This window comes from Anser brachyrhynchus, assembly GCF_964034855.1.
Source record: "Anser brachyrhynchus genome assembly, chromosome: 6".
Lineage (NCBI taxonomy): Eukaryota > Metazoa > Chordata > Aves > Anseriformes > Anatidae > Anser > Anser brachyrhynchus.
The window spans coordinates 3137310-3147143 of record NC_137700.1 but is presented as its reverse complement, the minus strand read 5'-3'; positions in this window follow the sequence as shown (position 1 = coordinate 3147143).

The following is a 9834-nucleotide window of genomic DNA, read 5'->3' as shown; positions in this document are numbered from 1 at the left end:
AGACTTATTTTTAGTGAATCAAGAAATATATTCATATAATTCCAGTCTCTGTTTTTTGGAAGTGTTTTTCTCTGGCTAGTCCGCGAAGTACTCTGATATAATTTTTCTATCTTCTTGGTCTCTCTTTAGGAGGTAAAATATCCTGAGTATTTGGACCTCCGAGCCTACATGTCTCAGTCAAGTGGAGAACCACTCCTCTACGCCTTATATGCGGTGCTGGTGCATCATGGAATCAACTGTCGCACAGGACACTATGTATGCTACATGAAGGTAGAAGTCAACATCATTTCTAACACGGTAAAAGGTTGTGCTGGCAAACCAGTTCAAGTGTTACTAGTAGTACTGTTTCTAGGCAAAAAGATTTTCTGAAATAACCCCAAACTTGAAAATGGGATCTTGTATAAAATCTTAAGCTGTGATTGACTCTCTGCTTAAGAGAGGCCAAACGTGTACCTACTGAGAAGCTAGGTGATAAGTGTTTTTGTACACTTATAAGTGGTCATTTTGTAAAGAGACTGCTGAAAAATCTGAACAGTGCTGCTGCAGAACTCTGAATGGGGGGCTAGCAACTGTCTTAACTGATCTGGAATCTTGAGTTTACTTTTCAGTGGACAGGAGGAGAGTCTCTCAAGGCAAACAGAGAGAGAAATAACACCCGATACTCATGTCAACATAAATTTATGCTCAGAGTGTAGGTGTAGGAACAGCGTCGGTATGTATATGGAACATCGGGAGAGGAAACTATATCGGTATTTACAGCTTTTCTACTTCCTTGTCAGAGAGACGTTGTCTCCAAATTAGAAATTGATGTATTTTGAATAAGGGCTGGCGGATCGGATTTATTCTTACTAGTGTTAATATTTGCTCTTGATTAGTACTTAATATCTGGTAACGCATCAATCAATCGTCAAAAATAAACTTAAAAATGTGTAAGGCTTATCTCGTTGGTCGATACAAAGACCAAGGTCTTTTCTCTTTTCTCTTTTTTTTTTTTCCCAGTATTGTTTTTCTGTTTTCCTTCTCACTGCAGTCTTGATTTTGTTTCTTGTCCCTTAAGTATGTTTTCAATGTGTTGTTGAAACATTTTCCCTTTCAATGCAAAAAAAGGAGCTGTCACTGGTGTCTGCAAGTTGAAGACTGGAGCTTATCTGAAAATCACTGAGCCCAAGAGCTGTCTTCCAATAGGACAAGGATGTCTTCGTTTCTCAGTTAAATGCATTTTTCAGGTTTGTGTATTATTTTCTCAGGAATGGAAAGTGTGCGCACAATTTGCCAGTTGTGGGACTAGGAGTTCTCTTATTTCCTGTGCTTTGTTTAACCTGTCTTAAGTTTAATGGATAGCAATCAAGGTGTACTAGAAATCTGAAAACACTTTATGCTTTGTTCTCTCAGTCATTTTGGTATAACAAACTAGCTTATGGTTTAAACCCTCCATTAGGTTAGCATTTTCCCTAAACGTAACAAGTCCCTGTGTGCTACAGGAAGACAGTAACAAAAAATTAAGTATAGATATTCATCCTGCCATTATTCAGCTTCTGCCTATGGACAGACAATTACACTTATTTAAAGCGGTATCCTCTTGAAACCTAATCAGCATGTTAGAAAGCACTTAGTTATCGGCTTTTGTCCTGGAGGGCTGAGGTTTGTTTTGTTTTGTTTTACATTCAGCATTTCCTTTTCTAGCTTCCATTCCCCTGTTGTTTTGCATGAGGAAAACATGCAGCTTTACAAAGTAGAACGGAAAGAGATGCTTTTCAGTCTAACTTTTCAGTTTTTTGTAGGAGTTTTAAATGTGGTAGGTGCAAAACAGCATAAGTACTGCTGCCAAAGTTATATTCAAACAAGTATTTCTTGGAGAAGCAGAAGAAGCCCAGGGAGAAATAAATTTACAAACATGCTCTTCATGCTCTCCTTTCCCAAGATTTCTCTGAGATATATCCCATAGTCTGTGGGTTTTGAGGTATGTGGTTCCCAGGAGTGAAAAGGAGGGCCAAACAGCTCTCCTCTCGGATCTCCACGTGCCAGGGCTTTAGTGTACTGCCACTTATGGCTCTGCTTTTCACCTGGAAAAAGCGACCTCATGCTGTAAACTGAGGAGCCCTGCAATTGTTCTACTTGGGTTTTTTTTGTTTTTTTTTTTTTTCCCCTGCTCATATAGGCTTAGAAATGTGCTGATGAAACAATAAAAAAGCCAGCTTGGTACATCTCCTTACAAAAAAATAAGTACAAACTTGAGCTCCTGATCGGCTTCATGCTGAACTCTGTGCTGTTCTTGTCGTAATCTTGGTCTCTCAGTAGATAATATGGTTTAATTACGAATAGAATCATGTGATGAAGAAGATCTCACACTGCAACAAATTCAGCATCTCAAATGAAATTTTACATTTTCCGTGATTTTCTTTCTGAGCAGAAGTGTGTAGTATTAAATATATATATATATATATATATCTGTGATGAAGCCACGGTCGCAGTTACTCAGATATCTTAATAAGCACTTGCAGGAAGATAAATTGCTGCATCTTTTAGCATTATTTAATTGTAGGGTTAGAGACATGTTGATTCAACAGTGCTGTAAAGTTTCTAAGAGGTCACTTTGAAAAATACCAGCTAAATTACTGGCAAGACTGCACCCGTTCTTAAAAACAAACAACCCCCCCAAATCATCTGTTTTCCTCTTACAGGTAACTGAAGTAATCCCCGAAGAAGACAGTTCACTATCCAAAGGCAAGTTTTATTTTTAAACATTTTCTACATTTTATACCTAGCCACAACTTAACAACCAGTTAACGGTCGGTGACAATCCTGTTCAGTGTTGAAAATGTCATTCTGGCATAGGAAACAAAGGACTTCATCTTCTTGCTTTACAGCTGAATGTCTTCTACATAATGTTTGGAGAAGTGAAATCTTGCTAGAGGTTTTCAAAAATTCTGCCCGGTTTGGATGATGAAGTAAATTGCCATAGTCAGTAGATTCTGGCACTGACAAGTTCCTTCAAGCTAAAGAGGGAGTGCGATTGTTGCAAAGCATGACTGTGTTTTGAGACAGGGACGACCACAAGTTTTAATCTTAAAATACGACATGGAGGGGAGGCTGGTTGTTCACACATTCTTGCAAACATTAATACAATCTGTCCCATTATCAAGAACAAAATTAGGGACTGAACGGAGGTCTTTCAAATACCAGTGTTGCAAAAATAGACTTTTTATGCTACTAATGTCAAAAGAATCCTGATTGTACTAAACTGTGTCTCTTCTAGCTGATAAATCAGGAATAGCACAGAAGAAAATGCGTCTGCTCTAATGCTCTTTGGGTTTCGGTGAATTCTCTGGCCAGCAGATGGCGAACTCGCTTATTCTAAACCAGTCAAAAGTATAGGGAGAAAGTAAATGTCTTGCACACATTACACAAGTCCAGGGCATTGGGATCACTGGGCTACATGAGTGAAAGAGATGTACCCCAACAGTACCCCACTTAGATACGCTGCTTGCAACATAAGCAGGATGGGAGGGCTGTGCAAAGCAATTTTGGTAAATTGAGGAATTCATGTATTTCATCAAGCCTAAAGATACTAATTAGTTTCATGTGGGGGAAGGTCAGTCTTTCAAAGAAAAGAAAAAACATCTCTTAAGCAGGATTTTCTGAATGGTGGAATCTAATCTGAAAAAAGGCCACTTCAGCAGGTTATTTATTTATTTATTTATTTCTTACTGTATTGAACCTCTCAAGTAAGCTAGGAGCAGACTAGGAACAACTGAGGACTTGTTAGAGTGTGCCTTTTCACCTGGACTCATGTTACTTTGAATAAATTAACAAGGATAGCTAGTGATAATTTGTGATTTAAGGAAATTCCAGATACGTGAGAGAAAGAGCAGCGTTAAAGCAGTTAAATTCCTGCTCTCTCTAATAAGTGCTCTCTCTAGCCAGTTTCTGAACGCTTCTGTTCTGTGGCTAGGATTTGGTCAGCTTGACCACAAGATCACTAGTAAAACAAGGATGCCGTCCAGTCAAACCTTCAAATGAATGCAACTTACCTAAGGTCTACCGTTTGCTATCAAAACAGGTAGCTTTGTCCTAATATTCTGTACAGTTGACCAATTTTAGCATGGAACTGAAATGCAGTCAGTTTAATGGGAGGGCTTTGGAAGCTGCCTTCTCCAGTCAGTTCAGCCCTGTAGTCAGAGAGCAGATCAAGCTGTGTGCAGGCTTGTGACTTCTCTCTTTAGAAAGAAAACCACTGAGCCAGACAGTTCCATGTTGAGTATCACAACAGGGAATGACATTTCTTCCCTTTGTCTTTCAGATGCAGAGCTTACTGATGGAAGCCTTCAATACTCAGACTAAACCTACCATCAAAACGGACGACCTTTTTACCATCCAAACCAACCATTTTTCCATCAAACCCAACACCTTGGGTTTTGAAATGAAACTGGTAAGCCACAAGTCTTTATTGAATCTATTTTGCAGTGAAAGGGTTTTCTCTGTAACCTGATCATTTAAACTGTTGTGCTTAAAAGAAGGTCACTTGCAAGAGCGGTTATAATCCATGCTATAAAATTGAATCATCCTCTAGAAAGAAAAAAAAAAGGAGCAATTATCTTGCATGTACTCTTGATAAAGGAGGAGCTACACAATGGTATATAGTTTCACACTTTATTTTTGAGAATGTCCAGGCTTAAGTAACAGCTCTTGATGATAAATGAAAAGATTAATACGCAGTGGATTTACACAGAACATTGCGTTTTTAACAATGATCGATACAGAGTATTTGTCATGCAAATCACCTGTGTACACCAAGAAATACTTATTTCAATATATATCTGTACAGTATTTACATTTTATATTTAAACTCTAACTCGAAACATTTTCCAAGAAAATACAGAAATGGAACTGGTAAGCCACAAGTCTTAATCTGCAGCATTTGGTCTACAACAGACCTGGCTTTTCCAGCAAGCGTATCTACATAGATATGTAACAAATCTTAAAAATAGGCATTGTTTTTATATATGAAGCATTATAAATGCTGCTTGGTTTATAAAGCTTCGGTTTTGTACCCGTTTAAAACTGTTCAAAATGTCAAGTGATTTAGAGCTTACTTTGTCAGAATATTTTAAAATTTAAGTCAGTCCAGGGGAGTTTAACTATTATATACAGTTCTCTCCCTAGATTGCACTGGCAACGGGGCAGCAATTTAATGCTAGAAATAATATACTTCCTGCTACGATCTCCTCAGTTACATGTTACTCTAAATAATTATTTCTGCAGGGTATAAGAACTTCAAATACAGCAAACGAACTCTCAAGGCGTTTCCTTTGTGCTTACAGGTAGACACCGTCGCCTGGCTGGATAAACAGATTTTCTTGAAGGTGTTATTTCAGCATATAAGAATTGATTAAAAAAAAAAAAAAAAAGTGCTTCATGGCTTATTGGTTTTGTAATCTCACAGTTCTCCAGGAACACTTGATTTGCTGCATTTCACCATTACACTCGTCAGTAGCACTGATTCTGGTTTATCACTATTTGCATTACAAATCTCCTTGTCCAAAGCCTAAACTGATGTATGCACTGCTTGAAAACAAAACGTGGTTGCAGAGCAGAAGACTCAAGTCATTAGGTTAGCAGCTGCGTAACCATACTGCTTTCCAAGCATGAGATGTAGAGCTTATTGAGTTTCTATGAAGAGTTTAAACGGCTCCCATTAAGCAAAGATGTCCCCACACTGCTACTTCCTCTTAAGCAAGGATTCTACCTCCTTTGGCTGAGGCTTGCTCCCTTACATTCGAACATTCATCCAAGTAGCCTGCAATTCCACATTCGTGGGGGAAAGTCTATAGAATAGAAAAGGTTCCTCCAGTCTCTTCCTCTCAGCCTTTTTTTGAAGCATGCAATAAAGCAAAACATTCACAGGCTGACCTTCCATGCAAAACAAGGCAACTTAGTAAGACAGGAACCGCAAAACTGATTGCTCTTTAAAGTTAAAATGAGATTTGAAATAGATCAAGTTAGCAAGTGGTGTTAAGTCTGTAAGTAAGTCTGTTTTTGCCAGTGCAGCACAGTTCCCTATCATGTAGCCAGAGCTGCTTCTGTAGCTCCAAGAAGCAAAACTGCTTTGACAAAATACTGTGTCATGAAAGCATTCGTTGGTGCGGTAGGCACAGCTCAGGTTCAACAACTGAAAGACCATCAGAGTGGGACTGCAGAAAGATCTTTCAGAAGTTCCAAAAAGACATGTGGGGGTGGGAGTTTAGTTGTGTTAGATAACACAATCTTAGATAAAGATTTTGGTCTTAACGTAAAAGTAAGGGCGTCTACCGATTTCTTCAACTCCAACAACTGAAGCACAAGTCTGAAAAATCGCCTTTAAGAATGCAATGAAAATATTTAACTCTTCTGTATGTTCATAGTTTGTTGTCAAGCAAAGGAATGAATGCTGATGCCTTAACTATCTAGGGCTGTAGCTTACAGAAAGACTACACCTTCCTGTTTTTTTCCCTTTAAAAACGTTAAATCCATGTGAAATTATTTGGGGATGTTTTCACATGCAAAGCCTAATGCAACTCGTGCCTAATGCAAGCCCTGTCATCTTCTTCCTTTAGTAGTGTCGCATTAAGGGGTGTAGCCGATTGACCGTTACGGGTCCGGTCGGCTTCAGGGTACTGAACTATCACGGCCACGGATCCACCAACAACGCAGCACGCCCTCGCTCTAGTCGCGTTCAAGGAGAACTGTCACGGCCAGGAACAATGCAATTAAGTGCAGTTTATTACGGCAACAGATACACAGGTCCTTTGGATTGCCAGTGATAAATTCACTGTCTGCAAAAGCAAGCTAGCATGCATGAAATGCACAGGTACACGGCCTAGGTATTAAGATGTTAAAAAGCATAAAGACGCTAGAGATTTCTAAGTTTCCGTGGAGACGCCTGGTATAACCAAGCGTTCAGATCTTACCTCGCAGCATCCCAGTGGGCGGGGGGGGGAGGGGTGAGAGGCTCAGCCTGTCGACTGATGTCAGAAGGTATCCTTCGTGACAGTATCTTCCCCAACATTCCCTTTCTCTTAAGCCAATTTATATTATTTTCTATCTTTTAGGTGGAGCTTGAGTGACTCCAGTCATGCGTATCTTGGTTGTGATTGGTAGAAATTACCTCGCTTGCGTTTAAAGGTACAGGCTCCGAGAAATTCAGAGGATGTGCTCAGTGAGGGGTGGTTGCCCCTTGGAGGCGGGTAGCTTTTGGGATGGAGGGGTGCTTATAATGCCTAGTCACTTAAGGCAATTACTCCACAAGGAGTAACTTTACTCCTTTAACTTAACTACTTGAACTACTTTAAGCTTTAACTACAGCATATCTAAAACATAAGGAGGATGTTACTATGTAAAAAGCAGATGAAACCAGTCCTTAACTCTTACTGCTTATTGTGCGTGAGCAGACTGGCATGAGTTTTAGCTATACTGGCAAATATCAAAGCACACCTGTGTAGTCCCAAAGCTGGGAGAAAAGCAAGGAAACCTTGAAGAAAATAGGGAGGCCTGTAGCTTGTGTAGTCTTTTAGCTGAGAAAATAAGGAAGGAGAGAGACAGGTAGCCTTGAGCTAGCAGAAGCAAGGAAGAGAAGGGATAAAAGGGAAAAAACAAGAAGGAGAAAACCAGCTCCAGACTGGCCTGTAGTAACCTTTTGCTCATTAAGGGTCATTAACACATTAGAAATCACACCTGTCAAAATGATAATCCTTGCTAATGTGGGATTCGGTGTGTGTCCCCCTCCTCCTGTACCCCCCCCCCCCCCCCCCCCCCCCCCGGTGTTCCTCTGTAATGCGCAAGCTCAGTAGAGAAAAGTTAGGTGAGCTGTAATAACCAATCAAAAGGAGCCAAAGAGAGAGTTTTCACAAGTTTCCTGTGTATGAATGACGGTGATTCGAGTCAGAGGTGTGCTTGCTTTGCGAAAGATAGCCAAGTACCTGACTCTGCAGAGTTCTGTAATTAATTATGTAATTAAAAGACCTTGGTGTGCATTCCGACTCTGGGTGCTTATTGGCGCGGTGCACTGGGCACGAACTCGCGGACAACATCTGTACTCAGTGTGATGCCTACAGACAATCCTTTACTGTTGGGACCTGCATATTTTTCTGTGCCTTCAACACAAACCCTTTGGTACAACTAGTTCCCTACGTAGCTGCCAGTTCACCACTCAGTTGCACTTCTGAAGAGGAAAAGCTATTTCCCTCTAACGTAGGAGCACATACTCTAAATGCAAGCTTCACTCAGCTGGTCATTTACTGCTGGACAAGATTTGAAAACTGTTGTGGAGATTCTGTTGGGTTTTCTGCTTACAGAAAAATTAAGTGCCAAATCGCCCTCTACTCCGCTTTGTAGTGCTGCATTTAATGGAGATTCAAAGAATTTCATTTGCTCCTCCGTTTATGGACAACGAGCTGAAGGAACAGGTACAGCACGTTAGCCTGGAATGCCTTCCCTCCCAACCAAAGTAAACTGGAGCTGTAACTAACACAAGCAGAAACAAGGCTTCCACGTTTTCAGCTGAATAAAGTTCCAACAAAATCATCCTCTGGGATTTGAAGCTTACTTCAAATTACATGCCAACAGCTCTTTTCCCTGAAAGGTCTTGCCCAGTTCTTACGTCATAGTAAAGTGTATACCTATAAAATTTACAGTTAACGTCTTCTCTTAGTTTGTCCAATTTTTGCATTATCGCTCAGCTGTGTGCTCATTTATAAGCTGATGCATGTATACAAGCTGCTGCTCAAGTCCTACGTCTTGTTTGCAATTCTTCGTTTCCTTGTTGCCAGCATATTGTAAAGCGGATCCCTGCTGCTACTCGCTCTAGAAGAAAAGGAATCATCGGTTTGGTTACCAAATACCCGCTTCTGGAAACCAGAAGTGTTTTGGTCTCTCTTCCCTTCGAATGACTCCACACCTCTCATCAGATAATGGATTGCTGACCTAGAATCAGAGAACATCCCAAGGTGGAAAGGGCTCACAATAATGAGCGAGTCCAACTCCTGGCTCCACACAGGACCACCCCAAAAGCAGAGCCTATGTCTGAGAGCATTGTTCAAACACTTCTGGACCCCCGTCAGGCTCGGTGCCACGACCACTGCCCTGGGCAGCTGTCCCAGTGCCCGAGCGCCCTCTCAGGGCAGCACCTGAGGCGCACGGGGCTCGGCGGGGCGGCCCGGGAGGGGAGGAGGACGGCGGGGCGAAGCGGCCGCTCCCTCAGAGCCGTCTCCCCGCCGCCTCGCCCGCACGTCGGGGCTTTTTCGTGTCGGGGCTTTTTCGTGTCGCGCCCTCGGGCTCTCGCCGCGGGCGACATGCCGCTCCCCAGCGCGGACAGCTTGCGCGCGGGGCCTGCCCGCGGCGGCGGCGGGAGGGAAACCCCAACCGCAAAGCCCTCCCGGCAGGGAGAGCTCGGGGTGAGGGCCGGTCCGGCACCGACAGTAAAGACACGCCGGAGGAAACGCTCTGCTTTTAGCCGTGAGCACCGCGGCCAGGTTGAAAAGGCGTCACGCTGGAGCTCCGAGTTGGGCGGCGTTCCGAGGCCGTTGTGGCAGTTGTGGAGACGGCCTCGGCTGAGGTGGCGGCTGCTGTCGCTGCTGTCCCCTCTGTCCCCGCTGTTGCCGCTGTTCCCGGCGCCTGGAGACCCCCGGCAGCCCCCTGTGACAGGACCTGTGGCCCCGGGGAGCAGGTCCTGTGGCCCCCTGTGCCCGCCGCCTCGTCGGCCATCCCGGCAGCAATCCTGCCAGCACAGAATAGCTCACCGGCTTTACGTGCGTTTCAGGGTAAAGTGACGATTAACTTCTATTTCCTGGCTTGGGTGCT